Source organism: Mesoplodon mirus, assembly GCF_964341445.2.
Source record: "Mesoplodon mirus genome assembly, chromosome: 3".
In the NCBI taxonomy this organism is placed as follows: domain Eukaryota; kingdom Metazoa; phylum Chordata; class Mammalia; order Artiodactyla; family Ziphiidae; genus Mesoplodon; species Mesoplodon mirus.
Window position 1 is genome coordinate 85,425,210 of NC_138978.1, and position 19,109 is coordinate 85,444,318.

The 19,109-nt window shown below is 40.3% G+C and overlaps 1 protein-coding gene across 1 annotated transcript in view; it reads left to right on the top strand.

Moving 5' to 3' along the window:
- The first annotated feature begins 1,945 nt into the window (after positions 1-1,945).
- The window catches only part of LRRC8C (leucine rich repeat containing 8 VRAC subunit C), an 89,919-nt gene continuing 72,755 nt past the window's right edge, over positions 1,946-19,109 (top strand). The window contains exon 1 of the mRNA XM_082615694.1: positions 1,946-2,159. The gene's annotated coding sequence lies outside the window, so the exon portion shown is untranslated. The remainder of the gene's footprint in view (positions 2,160-19,109) is intronic.

A 19,109-nucleotide genomic window follows, 5' to 3' on the forward strand; every position in this document is an offset into this window, starting at 1 on the left:
GTAGTAAATACAACAGCTACCATTTACTGAGTACTTATAAAGTGCTTGGCCCTGTTCTTGGTGATTTAAGCATGTTATTTAATTCTCACAGCACCCTATAGTACTAATATTGTTGATGGAAAAAAAAATGTAGCAGTAACTTCCTTACATTTACACAGGAAGAGTAGGGATTTCCTCCTGGTTCACCTGTGTCCAAAGTCTAGAATTGTGGTTCCTTGACACTGGGTAGTGTGGGAGCATTTCAGGGATGACTAAGCTTGAGTTTAGGGTGCCAGTGGCACAAGGAGCATAGAGGTGCACTCAGAAAGCCCTTGGAGAATAAAGCTCTCCACAGGACATTTGTGCCCTTAGTACTCACCTCATTGAGCATTTAAATCCCAGCAAGGCATTGAAGAGCTGGAACTACCTCAGCTAGTACCTGGTGGCCTGCAAGGTACTCAGTACTTTTTAGCAAATTGCTAGTCAGCCTCTGTCTTTTCCCCGGGAAACTTCCAGGAATTTTTCTGCCTGCTATCTAGGAGGATGGCCCCACTCTAGAATTTTGTGTTGATCTAGGTTAATTAAGGCTAGTATTTGGGTCATCTCCTAAGGCCTAAGAGGGTTTCAGGTTGTCTTCTGGGAAAGACACCCAACAACAGTACTGGAATTGGAAAAAAAATGTAGGAGTTTGCCAGAGGAACATGGAAAAATCAGTAAAAAGCCTAAAAGAACAACTTTTGGACACATTTTAATTTTGGCTTGGGGTAAAAGGAGGTGCCTGCTTTCTTAAGAACCAACCAACCAACTGTGTAAGAACCAACCAACTAGTCAAAGAGGACTAGTTGTCTATGAATTCCTCTGTTGGCATACACCTGTCTTTTCCTGAATGCCAGGACAAAGCAATAGTTTAATTTTTCGTGTTCTTAGAAAAGCTCGTATTGCATCCCAGAAGGCATCCCAGAAGACCCTATATTACTTAGTAATCTTTTCTGGACATTTTTCCACTGGGCAGATTTTCCATACAGATAACTGTCAGTTTTCAAGAAGGCAGAGTTCGCTTTTCATCCTGAAATTGGGTAGGGAAAGGTGGAGAAAAAAATTGTTCAGATCGATTTAAAAGAAAAAAAGGGGGGGAACCCCTCCCCCATACTCTTTAAACAACAGGTGGTTTTGACGTGCCTGGTCAACTCCTTCGTGCACAGCACGAAACTGTAGGCGGAGCGTTCAATTTCAGCGTCCCTGGAACCTGCGGCCGAGAGGTCCTGGCGCCCTGTTGTTAAGGTCCGGGAACTTGGGGGTTCCTTCTAGACAGCAAGCTCAGGTGTCAAGCGACCGGCTCATGGTCTTTATGGTCCAGAAAAACTGGTTTTTGCCTTTGTCCTCTGTCTCCTTCGATGCGTCCCACCACCCCTTCCCACCGTTATGTTCTTCTGTGCGCGGAGGATGATAATGAGGAGGGATTATCTCTATCCTGACCCCGGTCCTTCCGAGGAGTTCCCAGAAGGGCTATTTTTAGGGGTAGCTGCTCCCCTCTAACTTACCCAGGGGAGGAGCTGCGGTTGTGTGGCGAGCGCCGAGCTCAGGGAAGCCTCGGGTTTTCCGCGCATTGTTAGGCATGGGGGAAGGTATTAGCCCAACCGATTTCCCCGGCACTGGCCGCCAGGTGGGCGTCTCAGAGGCCGCAGTGGCCCCGCCGGGAAGCGGCGGGAGATTCTCTTCCGTGTTCTGAAGGAAGTCCCCTTGGCAGCCGGCCCGGGCTTGGGGTGGTCTCCGCGGGGGAGGAAGTTCCCGGGCCCGGTGGCCTGCGTCACAGAGGGCTGGGACTGTGGAGCCGACCGGTGGGCGGCGCGGCGACCCCGGGGCCGGGCGCTGGGCGGCGCTAGCTGCCGCTGGCCCGGCTGCTTGCAGGGCGGCGCTGGAGGCGTCTCCATCCGCGGCCGGGGAGGCGGAGGGGCGGAGGGCTGGGAGGCTGGGGCGTTAGCTGCGTCCCGGCTTGGAGCCCGCGAAGAGGACTAGGAGGAAGGCGCCTCCGTGGCCGCAGCCGCAGTGCTCTGAGCGCGACGAGCCATGAGCAGCGGCCCCGCGAGCGACCCCGCTGTCGCTGGCCGCCGCTGAGCCCAGCCGGGGGACGGCTCGCCGCTCCCCAGCACCCTTTGCAGACGGCACCCTCTCGCCCAGAGGTAAGGGCGGGGACCGCCGAGGGATGGGATGGAGAGGGACGGCCCGCCGGGGACCGGCGGCTCAGTCCGCTAGGTGCGCTGGGGCCACGACTCGCCCCGCCTCGCTCGCGCCCCTGCCTTTCCCCGGCTCTCGGGAGGGCGCCCCTGCCCAGCGTGTGGTCCCTGGAGCCATACGCTGCTGGGGCTCGGGGACCCGCCAACCCCTTCCCCACCCTTCCCCACGCCAGCCCCAGCGACGGGCGAGAGACCCCAGCCTGGCGCCAAGCGCAGCGCGGCAGGTTCTGCGGACTTGGGGGGATGGGGCTGGGGGACCAGGAGGAAACGGGGCCACGCTGGGAGCGATCGTCGTTCTACCTTAAAAACCCCTGAGACCCCAGGGCCTGTCCCTTCTGGTCTGCTCTTCCCTTGCCGCCCCGAACCCCTGAAGTTAGCACTTTTGGAGAGAGGGAGGAATTAGAAGGTCTCCGAAGGGAACGAGAGCGCGATGTCTGCTCCCCAGCAGGACCCTAGGGGAGAGAGGGTTTCGCCGGATCGCGCGGGCCCCAGAAGCAAGGTGTCTAGGCCGGCGGTCGAGGCCAGGACCGCTGCCTTCGACCCAAACCCAGGCTCGCCGGTCTTTCCCTTTCCAGCTGGTTCTCAGCGACGAGATGGTGAGGGATGGAGTTAGCAACTCAGCAACCTTAGGATGTGCTCTGTAGACCCTAATTCCTTCTTCTCTTCCTCCGCCAGTTCTTCCCTCCCCCACCCACGCCTGCCGGGGTACATCAGATTCCAGTCCCTTCAAAACCTCGCTCTGTACCTAGCTTTGAATGCCACGGACACCTAGCCCACATCTCAGGACGGATATTTCAGAGGATTAGGGCCAAACTTCACTTTCGAATTCTTTTTAAGCATTTTAAACTCCCAGCAAACCAGTTAGGAAACACTTTCAAGTCCCCATCCACCTTAAAGTAAAAAGTAAGAACCGATTAACCTCTGTGGGAGTGCCGGTGTTGGGCGAGGGAGGCTTGAGTGACTATTTCATGCAGCCTTATGGGGGAGGAATAGGTAAAGGAAATGGCAGCCCTATTTTAGTCACACGCTTCTTACAAGCCATCGATAGTGTAAGAAATGTAGCCTTAACCAACGGTCACATTTCCGGACAGGTATGTAGTGGTTTCCTAAGGCATACCTGAGGTTTCTTCATGGACAAGTATTTAAAATGCCATCCAGATGAGAGATGAGGACAAGTGGTCTTAACCCTCTCGGCACAATACTGCAGAATCGTCAGAGCCAATCAGCTTTATGTGTTTTTACATTCTCTCTATTTTTTAATGATTTATGTAAGCCCCAAAGATAAGCCGAACTTCACAAAATTTGCTCAGATTCATAAACCATGTGTTGGGTGTGTGGACATAGATAACAGATTAGATGTATACAACTCTTATCGGTGATATTTGCATTTCTTGTGACTTGCTTAAATAGGGAAGACGCTGGATGTGACCCTGATTTGCTTTACTTTCGAGTGATTATATACTCTTTAGGTCAGTGTGTTTGTTTGCTTTGGGGGGAGAGGTGGGGAGCAGCTTTGCAAGGATGGATGTTTTTCATGGTTCACATAATAGACTGACCACAGATAAGGCCCACTAACCCAACAACCATATCAGAGATAGCAACCATGTTTAACAACTTTCTTATTAATAAAATGATCAAAGCCTTTGTTAATGGTACTAATCTCTTATTTCTCAGATTGACTAGGCACTTACCTAATGAAATGTGTTTTTAGAAGGGAATGCTTTTAGTGAAAGTAAAAAGTATGAGGAACTGTAAGAGAAAAGAATGAATAGTTTTCCACTTATAGGAAGTTTATCTTTTAAAAAACTACAAAGTTAGCAATATTTTTAACTTCTAAGGTATCTAATTTTTACCAAATTTTTAATGATTTTTAATAGTCTGTAGTATTTTTAAGTTGTAGTCACCAATGACTTTATAATAAAGCCCAAGTTTAAAAAGAAATAGAGTGGAAACACACTTATTTTGCCAAGTGTTGTGTTAATAATTTAATAAGGAGCATCACTATAATACGGTCTAGTTGCTGTAGGTGTCTGACACATTATCTCAGAATCTGACAACAAACCCTTAAGGTAGATGGCCATTCACATCTCACAGAAGAAAGAGGCTCAGAGTTTGTGACTTACCCAAGACTCTACAGCCAAGATAATGCCTGAACGAAGCCAAGCCTCTAGTATATTTTAAAAAAATTTTATTGGGTATAATTGATTTACAATGTTGTGTTAGTTTCAGGTGTACAGCAAAGTAAATCTGTTATACGAATACATATATCCAAAGCCTCTAGTCTTAATGATTTACTTTTTTATCCAAAGCTGCCTCTTTTTCTTTTTCCTACATAAATTTTTGTTAACTTACCGTAATGACTGTAGGAGGAAATGGAGATCAAGGAAGTTTAAGTCACCTGTCCAGGGTTTTCCATGTAACTTGTATACAGCAGAATTCAAATTTGGAATCAGGGCCATCTGTTTCCCAAATCCCTGTTCTTGCCACTGATCTCTATTAAATGACTGATTTAGAGCTTAACCTAATGGGCATTTCACTCCTGCTCATCAGCTGTTCTCATCCACATGATAATGATGGCCTCATGGGCTGCAAACACTCCCAAAGACTTTATACTCAGTCCCTGGAGTGCTGGCTATATCTCTAGCCCCAGAACACTCATGAAAGCATATTGCAACCAGTATGTGAGGTGACATCACTATGCACCTTGAATTCACTTAATTTCTCTTAAAATATAAATCATTCTAGACTGGCATGGGGTAAAGGGCATGATCTCAAAATCGGAAAAGCTGATACAAATTCTGGCGCTATTGCACAATACAAGTGCCAACTAACTCACATTATTGAGCTTCTCTGAGCCCCAGATTCTTTGTGTGTAATGGGGTTATTAATAAAGCCTACCTAGCTGGATCACTGTGTAGATTAAATGTAACAACGTGTATGAAGGACAGCTCCTGTCCACATAGTAGATGCTTAATAAATAGTAGGGGTTACTGTATTCTAGCATGGATCAAAATTTCTGCTTTATTTTACATTTGTGTATTTTACGTGCATATAGCGATTAGTCGATGTTGTCAGTGGTTCACTCTTTTGTATAAAGACCTTATCTGGTTTTTAGCATCTTTAACTTTTGTATCATATCCTTTTTTTGTAGTCTTGACTTATAAACATTTACTCACCTTATGTAGTTTTTCCTTTGCTCACTCTGCACATTGTTTAGAACATTACTAGCCATATTTCAATGGGATGGAATTTGTATTTTTTGGCAAATGCACTATCCTGTTTTCTGCCTCTCCTGTGTGGCCTCGAACATCTAGAACATTAATATACTCCCGTTTGCTCCCAGCGCTGGCACAGAAGGGCAAGAGGGTAATCTCAGAGCTTTTCTTAAAGTAGATAGTTTGGCAGGTATATTGAAAATTTCCTAAACGTATTAAAAGATAGAGAATAACTGAACTCATTTCCAATATCAGGCATGAAACAAAAAAATAACTTGGGCTCTTTACTTAGAACTGTAACACACTGTCACAAGTTCTGGGAATGAATTTAGGATCTTTTTCTAGTGTTGGATGGGTGTCCTTTTAAAATATTCTATAGTCTATGAGTGGCAGTTGGTAGAGACATGGTAATATTTAGAAAATGAATAGAGTTAAGAAAAGAAAAGAGGAAATTGGCGAAATTCAAAAAACAATTTTAAGAAAAATGTTGTAAAGCTTAGAGAAACAACTGAAAGTGTTCCAGATGACTGAAGTATTTGGGGTCAAAGGCATCCAGGAGAACTATATGTTCTTTAAAGAACCCTTCTAAGAACTCAGAAGAATCCAAGCTCTGCCCATACTGGAGAGGGGTAGGTCGGAAGAGCAAGGACAAAAATTAGTTTGGCTAAACCCAAACACTGCCCGAGGGCTGGAAGCACAAGAGAGAATAAGGAAACTCTTAGGGAAGCATTTCTCAATCTTTAGTTCATTACTACCCTCCCTCCAGAGTTTTTTTTTAGATACATTGTAATGCCACAGATACACTGGTATACCCATTTATGTACTTTGGCCTGTTGGCAGGCTACAAACCTGAAGATTCTTTTACCCTGCCCCACAGACCCAATTTTTGACAGGGACAGGATTGCCCCCCTGTTGAGAACACATGGTAGAGCATGAGTCTAGATTATGTTTGAAAACCATAAAAGAGCCATATGGAACTAAAGACATGAAGAACAGTATATACATATACATTTTTTTCCTTTATAAAGAAGTATACTTTATTGGCTCTCAAGCTGAAATATGTTTGTAAAAATATGTCTTCCAATTGTCCCAGTTTCATCTTGGCAAAATTTTAAATTCATTAAGTTATCTTCCAAAGCCACCTCTACCTGTGTTGTTTTGTTTCTGGGTGGGAAGCCCTCCCCAAACTTTAAATACTCAGCATCTTTTATTTACTTACTTCTATTATGCTGGGAAGGCTCTGATACTAAACATTCATTCTTGTGACTGGTCAATTACACATGAGTATAAATTAGTTTGTATTTATTAGAGCATTTGCATTTTACAGTAGTTATTTATTATTATGAAACACTATGTTCTCTATCTAAGAGATTTTAACTCATAACAAGTAGATATTTGGGGGTAGGGGTGGGGCTTCTGAAGTCACTCAGCTTTTTCACGTTTGGTTCCTTGCTTTGGTTCCTTGGGGAGCATGAGCCTGGGCTTCTGATGTGGAACCTCAGAACAGTTAGGGTTAGAGGAGCTTGGCTTCTTTCAACATTTGGAGGCACTCAGCCTTTGCATGCTCCTTCCCCGACAACAGCTAATCCTCTTCTTTAGCTTTTATTTTAACCATATTGTTCTTGTCCCTCTCCTTTCCCCTCAAACCTCCAGAAACATCCTTGTTTTTCAACATCTTTTCTCTTTGTTTGATTTTTGGAGCTGCACTGAAAGTCCCATGGGGGCAGAGGCCATATAGGCCATTTCTGTCTTGCTCACTTCTGTATTCACAGCACCTGTACGGTGCCTGGGACAGAGCTGCTCAAGAAACAGTTGTGGAATAAATATTTAACGGTACATTTTACAGTAAAGTTTCTAACATCTTAGAGTGTATCCATTTCCCTTTCTATTATTTTAAATTCTAGAAATGAAATTTGAGGGTGTAATTAGAAGTTATTCTTCTCAATAGGGTCATGAAATGTGTATACAGAAATATTTCTATATGTAATTGGAAATTTGGAGTACTATATAAAATATGAAGTCAGAACATCAAAACCAATCCTAGATAAAAGTCACTAAATAAGCTAAATAGATGAAAGCTTGTGGGTCCTGTGTTCTCCCTGTATATATGAAGAACTTGTCAAATCAATAAAAATTACTATCTACTCTTCCTCAGATACCTTAGAGATTTATGAAAATTAGAAACAGGTTCAAATATCTTTTTTTAATGGGAAAGATATAACCTATAAATCCAACTCCTGGAAAAATACAATAGGGGATTTTTTAGCTAATAACACCTTGATTTTTAAAAATATCTATGAGGATAGCTTCGCTAGGAAAAAACAGCAGGCTAATCTGTATTATCGCCCTTGAAATTAGCAAGGTCCAGGATAATGTTCTTAAAGTCAGCAAAGTTAGGAAATACTGTACAGCATACAAAAAAACCTTTCTAGTTAATGCACAGCTATGTGGATCCCTGTAACCAGAAAATGGTTAAAGTTGAGGAGGTAGCAGCTGGAGGTGTGTCTAGGGTTTGGATCTGTGTTGAGTGTTTAAACATTTTACCTAAGGATCTGGATAACATAACGTGTTATATTTCTGTGAGTGGCTCCACAGTGGATAGAGAAGTACAGTGTTGAAGGAAAGACTGGAAATGAGCTTGGCAAAATAAAATAAAATAAAAATGAAAGGAAACAGTCAAAACTGAGCAGTGAAATTCATTTAAGGAAAGTATAGAATTGTAACTTGAAGAAAACTAAATAAACTAAGCATACAGATGTACTAGATTTTTGTTTGTTTTGTTATGTTCATTTTTGTATCACCAGTATTTAGAACAGTGTATGTTAGCAAAGGATCAGTAAATATTTGTTGAATGACTACATGAATGAAATGCAAGATGGAGAAAGACTAGCTACATGCCATTAGGGCAAAAGTAAAATTAATCCTAAGGAGATGGTGATAGATAACTATAAAACTGAATAGACTGTTAGAAAACACTTTTTGGACAAATCATTTATGAGTATGTGTTAAAGTTTTACTTTAGTCTTACATATAAGAGAAAAGATTTCTGGTAGGTCAGTTTTAAAATTCATCCTGACTAGGGACATTTTATAAGCATATGGCTGGTTAGGTTAGATTAAAAAAATGTGGATTCAAGGTCATTAGACTCTTTGCCTAACAGTTGACAGTTAACTGATTACCTCTTTAGCTGGTTTCCAAGGACAAGTCTTATCCCCATTCAGGATCATGCAGGAGGCTAGCCAGTGCAATAAGGATGAAAAAAACTTAAAGATGTAAAGATTAGAAAGGAAGAAGTAAAAGTATCTCTCCTTACAGACTTTGTGTTTGAAATCAGGATTCCATATCCCAAGGAGTCTACAAAGCAACAAATAAAGATAAACGCCACACTAATCTCTAACTGACATGTGGGTATTTAAAATTTACAAACAAAATCTTTGAAGTAAATCTGTTGACGGTGACTGTTTCAGTCAGCTCTTGTACCTGAACTTGAAGATGATTTTACTTATCCTGAAAGGGTAGCTAATAACATAATCACATCACTAACATTTTAGCTAACTTTTTTTTTACTTGACAGCTTTCCCCTAATGTACTTCAATAAGCAGAACAGCCTACTGTTGACCTAATTAAGGAATTTAAGGAGCAAATCAATTAAAACGAATTATTTCCAGCATCTCTTTTACTTATGAGTGCCACATCCTGGATTATAAGAGAGGGAGCACACCTTTGGTGCTACCTAGAGGCTGTCTAGTGTGTCTCAAACATGTTTTGAATATTAAAAAACTGCTCCTTTTTCTATTGCTCCAAATTTGAAACAATCTCAAAGCAACATTTTAAAATGTTGCCAGATAAGAATGTAGATGCCCAATGATAAAAGAAGGCCATATTGATGGCTGGCTTATTTAACTACAACTAAGAAAGTGTTTAAGAAATCTCAGAATTTTAATTTCTCTAGAGGCCAGGAATCTCTTTATTATTCTGCTTGTTTGTTTTCAGTTATTTATAATATTGAATTATCAAAAATCAGCACAAAAGCAGGAAAGCTAATTGCCCCTTCTGAAAGAACACATTTGGTTTGGGTGAGTGAAAAAATATCTTTTAGCAACTAGGTAGACTATATGGTAAGTAAATAAATTTACAGCTTCATATTGAGAAAAAATTTTTTCCTTAGTTACCAGTTACCTATTCTATTAAGCTAATTAAAAATGATTTTATCTCAATATGTGTTATTTATCCTATAAATCACATAAACTTAAAACATGGTGGATGACAGTATTTAATGTGTTATGCTTTGGTTTTTAAGATAAAATTAATTTTATAAAGCATGTTATATAAGACAATTATTATCGTATTATTATTTAAACATTATGAAGAACAAATTATATTTATGTATAGATATGATACATAGGTTAAAACCATCATATGATAGTATTTGCCAAAGGTTATTCATTAATTATCTAATTATAATATTAGTCCCAGGTCCTAATATTAATAATGTTTAATTACAATTTACATTGCCACTTAAAAATGATATAATCACAGTTCATACTAAAAATGTATCAGGGAAATATGACATTCCATGGTTTCATATTACTGCAGGAGTACAACAAACATTAAATAAATTGGCACTAGTTATAATTCAGTGTTGTTGAACATATCTACAAAGACTTAAATCTTTAGTGTAAATAATGATCTAGGGAGCAGTCTCTTAGAACTATCTGAGGTGCTGTGTCCTCAGTTTTATCTGCCAAATAAAACATAATTCAACGACGACAACAACAAAATTATCTGACCTATGAGACAAATATCAAGAAGTTAGTAACTTCCAATTAAATAGGCATCCTATCAGAGGACAGATCAGTCATGCATGAACTAAAATACATTTTAACAGCTTTATTGAGGTATAACCTAGCTTCTATAAAATTTATTTGTTTAAAGTATACAATTCAGTGGTTTTTAGAATAATTACAGAATTGTACAACCATTACCGTAATCTATCTTAGAACATTCTCATCACCCCCCAAAAAAGCCTGTACGCATTAGCTATTACTCCCCACCATACCCCCACTTCTTCCCCCAAGCTCTAGGCAGCCCCTAATCTATCCTCTGTCTCTATAGATTTGCCTATTCTGGACATTTCATGTAGATGGTATCACATAATATGTAGTCTTTTGTGACTGGCTTCTTTTACTTAGCATATATTTAAGATTCATCTGAGTTGTAGCATGTATCATTACACCATTCCTTTGAGTTGACAAATAATATTCCATTATATGGGTATACCGTATTTTCTTTTTCCATTCATCAATTGATAGACATTCAGGTTGTTTCTACTTTGGAGTTATGAGTAATGCTCCTGTGAACATTCATATACAGGTTTTTGTGTGGACATTTGTTTTCATTTCTCTTGGATAGATATGTGCAGAAGTGGAATTGCTGGGTCATATGGTGTCTCTGTGTTTAACATTTTGATATAAATGAAGTATAATTTTTTCATCATCTCCCAAACTAGAATAAAATCAGGGCTAAGACATTTAACTGTCTTTTTAATGAAATTTAACAAAATAGTTTAACTTGTCCAAGTACTCATTATCAGGAATATCAATTGAACTTTGAATTTTATATAATTCAGCCATAGTTTGCAAAGTACTGTTAAAGTACTACTGAATCTCTTTGAATTAAAAGTTCTGATTGAGAAATATAGAAAGAGCTACTGAAGGCTGACCAGAAAACTATTTGCATATTTTTTTAGTTCCTTATCATTAGTGACCTGGATACCACCACTACCTCCAAACTTCCCTTTTGTGCATTTTTCTTTTTTTTTGTTGTGGGACAGTGGTGAATATTTTTCATATTCTCTTATTCTAGATATATATGTTTATTATCTCCTGCTTGGAATATGTGAATTCATTCCTTTGAGTCTTTACAGTCTTGTTAATTTCCCTCTGGAAAGAGGTAAAGGCACTTTTAAAAGTAAAACACCTTTCATTGGCTAACATTCTTTCAGGCACTACTCTTTTGCCCAGGATGGTGATAGAGGGACTGTCTTTTTAAACTGTAGATTCTATCTGTTCTGGTCTATTAGAACTACTCTTTTAATTCACTATCAGACCAAGACCTAGGAGAAACTTCCCTTAACTCTTTCCTACACACTCTTATGAAATCACCCAGGCAGATTTCCCCTTCTCCCTTCATTTCAAAGTGAATCTATTTGTTAAGGAGGTGTTTTCCTAGCACACACAGGACAAACTTCTGTGACCACTTAACTTTCATTCTTAGAGGTATTCAAAGCAAGGGAGAAGCTATACGTCTAGTAGGTGCCCAAAGAAATCACTGACCACAAAAAAACAGAGCACTATAAATAACCATTTACAGAAACAGGCAAATATACAGAAAACCTCTGAACCAATTCCTACATACAGTTTTTTTAACAGTTAGACAAATGCAAATACAAGTGCAAGTATATACACAAACCCACTATAAGCAAAACACAATAAGACTTCTGTGAATGTTGTCAAGGGATAATTTTCAAACAGTTAAACATGACTCAAATGAATATAGAATGAACATGTCAAAGATTTATTCAACTCCTTAATGAAGGAGCTGGCAAGATGGCAAAGCGTTTGGTTTAAAGAGCATTCCAGGAACTATTTTAAAAAGGAATGTTAGAATAACATTGCTAGGTTAGATACAAAACTAGGTAACATCCTTCAGGGCAATAAAAAACATATGTTTGGGGTTTTCTTTTCTACTGAACAAAAATCTGCAAGTCTGGAATGTAATGAGTAGTAATTAGCAAGTCAAAAAAAAAAGAGCATTTCCCTAAATTATCCTTGCGTAGGCCAGTTAAACAGTTCTTCAAGATAATAATAAAAGGATATTCTGCCCTCCCTTTGCCTCACTTCCAAGTTTTAGATACCTTTTTCCCTAAAAATGCATAGTTGCTCATCCTAAACTTACTTTATAAGGGCTTTGGTTTTTCTTAGTATAACAACAGACATTTGGCCATTGAATGTGTCAAATTCAAAACACTGGCTATGGAAGTTCTCAAATTTAAAATATGGGTTGGAAACTTTGGGTTCTACACTTGACTCCCCTTCTTGGGAGTTCTTTATTTCGTTCAGATATCAAAATACCTCTCTGATCTCATCCTGGGGAGGAGTTCTGCTTTAACTCCAACCCCAAGTTTAACCAATTCTTATGGCCCAGCCTACTCTCCAAGCTCTCAACTTAGATAGTAAATCACCATAAGGCCAGTAGAACAGGAGTCCTTTCAGATAGCCACTAGAATTTGACATTCAAGGACTCAAATTGCTGTAGATCAGCAAAACATCCCAGGCTCAGGAAGAGAAGCAAGGGATCTCAAAAGCGTACATGCCATGAAGTTCCTTGATCCAGAGGCTGCTTTTTTGAGAAAAACAAATCTCCATGGGACCTCCAAGAACCATTACAACAGAAATTGGTAAACTGTGGCCTGCGTAGTTTGGGTCTGCAACCTGTTTTTGTATGGCCCACTTGCTGAGTTTGGTTTTTACATTTTTGAAGGGTTGTTTAAAAAAATGCAACATAGACCAGATGTGACCTATAAGGCCTAAATATTTACTGTCTCTCCTTCCATAGAATAAGTTTATTGATCCCTGCATTTGAAAAACAAAAAGCAAAAAACTTTGTACTTAGCATGTATCAAAGAATTACAATAGATTTCCTGTTTTAAAAAAAAAAAAAGCTCTCTAGTAGGCTAATTCAAAGATTTGCGCTTGGTAGGGACACTTTATAGGAAAAGAAAATGGTTAGAAAAGTGTTAGATTCAACATCAAAAGAAAATAATATTTGGTTAAAGGCTACTAAACTCTTGGTTGACAGTTTTTCAACTGCTTGGGTGGTAACTAATTTCCCAGAATTTCTTAATGTCATTAAAGTTCATGAGAATCAATTAATCAAGCATTGTATCAGGAACATTAATTTCTTTCTGGGAGGAGGGTGCAAGTTATATTACACAAACAGATTTGGAACATTTTTTTTTTATAAGACAACAACTTTACCAAATTCGTTGATTAGCTCTAGTAGTTTTCTGGTAGCATCTTTAGGATTCTCTATGTATAGTATCCTGTCATCTGCAAAAAGTGACAGCTTTACTTCTTCTTTTCCGATTTGGATTCCTTTTATTTCTTTTTCTTCTCTGATTGCCATGGCTAAAACTTCCAAAACTATGCTGAATAATAGTGGTGAGAGTGGACAACCTTGTCTTATTCCTGATCTTAGAGCAAATGGTTTCAGTTTTTCACCATTGAGGACGATGTTGGCTGTGGGTTTGTCATATATGGCCTTTATTATGTTGAGGTAAGTTCCCTCTGTGCCTACTTTCTGGAGGGTTTTTAATCATAAATGGGTGTTGAACTTTGTCTAAAGCTTTTTCTGCATCTATTCAGATAATCATATGGCTTTTCTCCTTCAGTTTGTTAAGATGGTTTCTCACGTTGATTGATTTGGTATATTGAAGAATCCTTGCATCCCTGGGATAAACCCCACTTGATCATGGTGTATGATCCTTTTAATGTGCTTTTGGTTTCTGTTTGCTAGTAATTTGTTGGGGATTTTTGCATCTATGTTCATCAGAGATATTGGCCTGTAGTTTTCTTTCTTTGTGACATCTTTGTCTGGTTTTGATATCAGGGTGATCGTGGCCTTGTAGAATGAGTTTGGGAGTGTTCCTCCCTCTGCTATATTTTGGAAGAGTTTGAGAAGGATAGGTGATAGCTCTTCTCTAAATGTTTGATAGAATTCGCCTGTGAATCCATCTGGTCCTGGGCTTTTGTTTGTTGGAAGATTTTTAATCACAGTTTCAACTTCAGTGCTTGTGATTGGTCTGTTTATATTTTCTATTTCTTCCTGGTTCAGTCTCAGAAGGTTGTGCTTTCCTAAGAATTTGTCGATTTCTTCCAGGTTGTCCATTTTATAGGCGTATAGTTGCTTGTAGTAATATCTCATGATCCTTTGTATTTCTGCAGTGTTAGTTTTTACTTCTCCTTTTTCATTTCTACTTCAATTGATTTGAGTCTTCTCCCTTTTTTCTTGTTGAGTCTGGCTAATGGTTTATCAATTTTGTTTATCTTCTCAAAGAGCCAGCTTTTAGTTTTATTGATCTTTGCTATTGTTTCCTTCATTTCTTTTTCATTTATTTCTGATCTCATTTGATGATTTCTTTCCTTCTGCTAACTTTGGGGGTTTTTTGTTCTTCTTTGTCTAATTGCTTTAGGTGTAAGTTTAGGTTGTTTATTTGAATTGTTTCTTATTTCTTGAGGTCGGAGTGTACTGCTATAAACTTCCCTCTTAGAACTACTTTTGCTGCATCCCATAGGTTTCGGGTCATCATGTTTTCATTGTCATTTGTTTCTCGGTATTTTTTGATTTCCTCTTTAATTTCTTCAGTGATCTCTTGGTTATTTAGTAGTGTATTGCTTAGCCTCCAGGTGTTTGTATTTCTTACAGATTTTTTCCTGTAATTGATATCTAGTCTCACAGCGTTGTGGTCAGAAAAGATACTTGATACAATTTCAATTTTCTTAAATTTACTAAGGCTTGATTTGTGACTCAGGATATGATCTATCCGGGAGAATGTTCCATGAGCACTTGAGAAGAAAGTGTATTCTGTTGTTTTTGGATGGAATGTCCTATAAATATCAATTAAGTCCATCTTGTTTAATGTATCATTTAAAGCTTGTGTTTCCTTATTTATTTTCATTCTGGATGATCTATCCATTGGTGAAAGTGAGGTGTTAAAGTCCCCTACTATGATTGTGTTACTGTCGATTTCCCCTTTTATGTCTTTTAGCATTTGCCTTATGTATTGAGGTGCTCCTATGTTGGGTGCATAAATATTTACAATTGTTATATCTACTTCTTGGATTGATCCCTTGATCATTATGTAGTGTCCTTCTTTGTCTCTTGTAATAGTCTTTATTTTAAAGTCTATTTTGTCTGATATGAGAATTGCTACTCCAGCTTTCTTCTGATTTCCATTTGCATGGAATATTTTTTTCCATACCATCACTTTCAGTCTGTATGTGTCCCTAGGTCTGAAGTGGGTCTCTTGTAGGCAGCATGTATATGGGTCCTGCTTTGTATCCATTCAGCCAGTCTATGTCTTTTGGTTGGAGCATTTAATCCATTTACATTTAAGGTAATTATCCATATGTATGTTCCTATTACCATTTTCTTAATTGTTTTGTGTTTGTTATTGTAGGTCTTTTCCTTCTCTTGAGTTTCCTGCCTAGAGAAGTTCCTTTAGCATTTGTTTTAAAGCTGGTTTGGTGGTGCTGAATTCTCTCAGCTTTTGCTTGTCTGTAAAGGTTTTAATTTCTCTGTCAGATCTGAATGAGATCCTTGCTGGGTAATCTTGGTTTTAGGTTTTTCCCTTTCATCATTTTAAATATGTCCTGCCACTCCCTTCTGGCTTGCAGAGTTTCTGCTGAAATATCGGCTGTTAACCTTATGGCGATTCCCTTGTATGTTATTTGTTGTTTTTCCCTTGCTGCTTTTAATATTTTTTCTTTGTATTTAATTTTTTATAGTTTTATTAATATGTATCTTGGCATGTTTCTCATTGGATTTATCCTGTATGGGACTCTCTGCGCTTCCTGGACTTGATTGACTATTTCCTTTCCCATATTAGGGAAGTTTTCAAGTATAATCTCTTCAAATATTTTCTCAGTCCCTTTCTTTTTCTCTTCTTCTGGAACCCCTATAATTCGAATGTTGGTGTGTTTAATGTTGTCCCAGAAGTCTCTAAGACTGTCCTCAATTCTTTTCATTCTTTTTTCTTTATTCTGCTCTGGAGTAGTTATTTCCACTATTTTATCTTCCAGGTCAGTTATGAGTTCTTCTGCCTCAGTTATTCTGCTATTGATTCCTTCTAGAGAATTTTTAATTTCATTTATTGTGCTGTTCATGATTCTTTGTTTGCTCTTTAGTTCTTCTAGGTCCCTGTTAAACGTTTCTTATATTTTCTCCATTCTATTTCCAAGGTTTTGGATCATCTTTACTATCATTACTCTGAATCCTTTTTCAGGTAGACTGCCTATTTCCTCTTCATTTGTTTGGCCTGGTGGGTTTTTACCTTTCTCCTTCATCTGCTGTGTGTTTCTCTGTCCTCTCCTTTTGCTTAACTTACTGTGTTTGGAGTCTCCTTTTTGCAGGCTGCAGGTTCGTAGTTCCCATTGTTTTTGGTGTCTACCCCTAGTGGCTAAGGTTGGTTTAGTGGGTTGTGTAGGCTTCCTGGTGGAGGGAACTAGTGCCTGTGGTCTAGTGGATGAGGCTGGATCTTGTCTTTCTTGTGTGCAGGACCACGTCCGGTGGTGTGTTTTGGGGTGTCTGTGACCTTATTATAATTTTAGGCAGCCTCTCTGCTAATGGGTGGGGTTGTGTTCCTGTCTTGCTAGTTGTTTGGCATAGGGTGTCCAACACTGTAGCTTGCCAGTCGTTGAGTGGAGCTGTGTCTTAAGGTTGAGATGGAAATCTCTAGGAGAGCTTTTGCTGTTTTATATTACATGCAGCCGTGAGGTCTCTGGTGGACCAATGTCCTGAACTCAGCTTTCCCACCTCAGAGACACAGGCCTGACACTTGGCCAGAACACCAAGACCCTGTCAGCCACATGGCTCAGAGAGAAAAAGAGAAAGAAGAGAGAAAAAGAAAGAATGAGAAAAATAAAATAAAGTTATTAAAAAATAATTATTAAAAATAAAAATATTAAAAAGTAATTTAAAAAGAAAGAGAGAATGAAGATAGTAACCAAACCAAAAAACAAATCCACCAATGTTAACAAGCGCTAAAAACTATAGTAAAAAGAAAAAAATAAAGCAAAAAACGGACAGACAGGACCCTAGGACAAATGGTAAAAGGAAAGCTATACAGACAAAATCATAGAAAGAAGCATACACATGTACACTCATAAAAAGAGAAAAAGGAAAAAAATATATATATGTATAAAAGAAAAAGGAGGATGAAAGCAACCAAATCAATAAACAAATCTACCAATGATAATAAACTCTAAATACTAAACTAAGGTAAACATAAAGCCAGGAACAACTTAGATGCAGAAAGCAAACCCCATGTCTACAGATGCTCCCAAAGTCCACCACCTCAATTTTGGGATGATTTTTTGTCTATTCAGGTATTCCACAGATGCAGGGTACATGAAGTTGATTGTGGAGATTTAATCCGCTGCTCCTGAGGCTGCTGGGAGAGATTTCCCTTTCTCTTCTTTGTTCGCACAGCTCCTAGGGTTCAGCTTTGGATTTGGCTCCGCCTCTGCATGTAGGTCACCTGAGGGCGTCTGTTCTTCGCTCAGACAGGACGGGGTTAAAGGAGCAGCTGATTCAGGGGCTCTGGCTCACTGAGGCCGGGGGGAGGGAGGGGTACGGTTGTGGGGCGGGCCTGTGGCGGCAGAGGCCCACGTGACGTTGCACCAGCCTGAGGCGCGCCGTGCGTTCTCCCGGGGAAGTTGTCCCTGGATCACAGGACCCTGGCAGTGGCGGGCTGCACAGGCTCCCGGGAGGGGAGGTGTGGAGAGTGGTGACCTGTGCTTGCACACAGGCTTCTTGGTGACTGCAGCAACAGCCTTAGCATCTCGTGCCCGTCTCTGGGGTCCGCGCTGATAGCCATGGCTGGTGCCCATCTCTGGAGCTTGTTTAGGCAGTGCTCTGAATCCCCTCTCCTCGCGCACCCCAAAACAGTGGTCTCTTGCCTCTTCGGCAGCTCCAGACTTTTTCCCAGCCTCCCTCCCAGCTAGCCGTGGTGCACTAGCCTCCTTCAGGCTGTGTTCACGCAGCCAACCCCAGATGAAACCCGAGCCTCAGCTCCCACGCCCCCTGCCTGCCCCGGTGGGGGAGCAGACAAGCCTCTCGGGCTGGTGAGTGCCGGTCGGCACCAATCCTCTGTGTGGGAATCTCTCTGCTTTGCCCTCCGCCCCCTGTTGCTGTGCTCTCCTCCCCGGCTCCGAAGCTTCCCCACTCCCACACCCACAGTCTCTGCCCGCAAAGGGGCTTCCTAGTGTGTGGAAACCTTTCCTCCTTCACAGCTCCCTCCCACTGGTTCAGGTCCCATCCCTATTCTTTTGTCTCTGTTTTTTCTTTTTTCTTTTGCCCTACCCAGGTACGTGGGGAGTTTCTTGCCTTTTAGGAGGTCTGAGGTCTTCTGCCAGCGTTCAGTAGGTGTTCTGTAGGAGTTGTTACACGTGTAGATGTATTTCTGATGTATTTGTGGGGAGGAAGGTGATCTCCACATCTAACTCCGCTGACATCTTGAAGGTCTCTCCTCCAGCATATGAACTTAAAAAGAATTTTCTGACACCAAGTCATCAGGCTTTCCACAAATTTTCATAGAGACTGGGTCTTTGTTTTCAAAATTTGAATAGAGTTGGGGCTCTGTGCCCTGCGTTGAGTATATTCTTTCCTGAAGGTTTAGCCGGACCATCCCTTGAGTTCAGCCATGTGTTTTCAGTTCAAGACCATAACTGGGTGCAAACCACCACCAGATCTGCTCTCCTTTGAGGAGATTAAAAACCAGCCACTGTCCTGGGGACATACTCTGTGACAGGTGGGGTAGGGTAAACAAATATATGTGTGGCAAAGATAAGAGTAGCACTACCACAGAAGAATAGGGAAATATTTGCAGGTATTTAAGTAT